This window comes from Arachis ipaensis, chromosome B02, assembly GCF_000816755.2.
Source record: "Arachis ipaensis cultivar K30076 chromosome B02, Araip1.1, whole genome shotgun sequence".
NCBI lineage: Eukaryota > Viridiplantae > Streptophyta > Magnoliopsida > Fabales > Fabaceae > Arachis > Arachis ipaensis.
In genome coordinates this window covers 10,425,414-10,426,546 of record NC_029786.2, presented here as the reverse complement: position 1 = coordinate 10,426,546, position 1,133 = coordinate 10,425,414, and the positions used below count along the sequence as shown (strand labels likewise).

General features: G+C 36.5%; 1 protein-coding gene across 1 annotated transcript in view; it reads left to right on the top strand.

The window, feature by feature from the left end:
• LOC107624878 (disease resistance protein RPS2) overlaps nucleotides 1–1,133 on the top strand; it is a gene marked incomplete at its 3' end in the record, with an annotated part of 13,952 nt that overhangs the window by 9,606 nt on the left and 3,213 nt on the right.

Sequence of the window (1,133 nt, the reverse complement as noted above, 5' to 3'; positions counted from 1 at the left end):
TAAAGATGTTAAAGTTCATAGAATATTCTTTTAATGAAAACACTACATGTAAAAATATGATTCCTAAATGAGAGCACTTTTTTTAAAAAAAATTCCAAAAGAACCATTAATATTCTTTTTTTGGTTGTTCACGGTATCTCCCATTCTCGTCCCCCATTCTCGTCCTTGGAGCCATTGGCTCAGTCTCGTTCCATCCACAAGATTAAAATATCGCATCTCTGTTAGTTTTGAGGGGTGGAAAAGGAGTTGTAGACAGTCTCATCTTTCCGGAAGCATGAATCCCCACCGGAGGTCCTTGAGAAGAGAGGCAGGGACACCATCAACGTTCATCACAAAAATCACGACATCTTCACAACAAGCTTAAATGGAAGGGACAATTAGTAGTGGAGTCGACGTCAGCAACAGCCAGACAACAACGAAGTCATTGTTGAAGTCGTCAAGTCTAGGCTAATTTTTTTGGTTATGGGGTTGAGAGGGAGAATGATAAAGCTTGAGAAGTGTGCTTCACAAAATCATTGGATAGAAGCAAATCAGACTATCTGATTTGTATGTTTTAAACTTTTTTAAATTCATCGATTCGAAATTGGAGGGATTAATTTCTGTATCTCAAATTTTTTAATATTTTTGAAACAGAAATTAAAAAATTCGATTTTTTTACCCAAAAATCAAAGGATTCGATTTCTATACTTTAGAAATCGGTGGGTCATCTAGACCGTTGATGTTTCAATCGCAACCTCGTGAATGACCCTCCTCCATTTGCTTTCAATTGCGCATTGAGAGTATTGTAGATGTTTTTTTTTTTGGGTCAGATCCCCTAATTCTAGGCATTAAGCATATATTACACACCTACACAACATACTCACAAACACTATATGAATTTATTTAAGGGTTCATTTTTTCTTTCATAGAACTTGAATCCGGGTGCAGCTTTTTGTGAGGCAGCAGATTCTGCCATTAGCTCCAAGCCTCAGCTGTAGAGTATTGTAGATATTAAATGCGGTAATTGTGTTTGGTGTGTGGTAGTTTGTAAACATGTTCATGGGTCGGGCCGAGTATAATTTGACCCATATCCAAACCTAAAATGTCATCGAATTTATTTTGACTCAATCTAAAATAAATTAGAGTTAGATTGG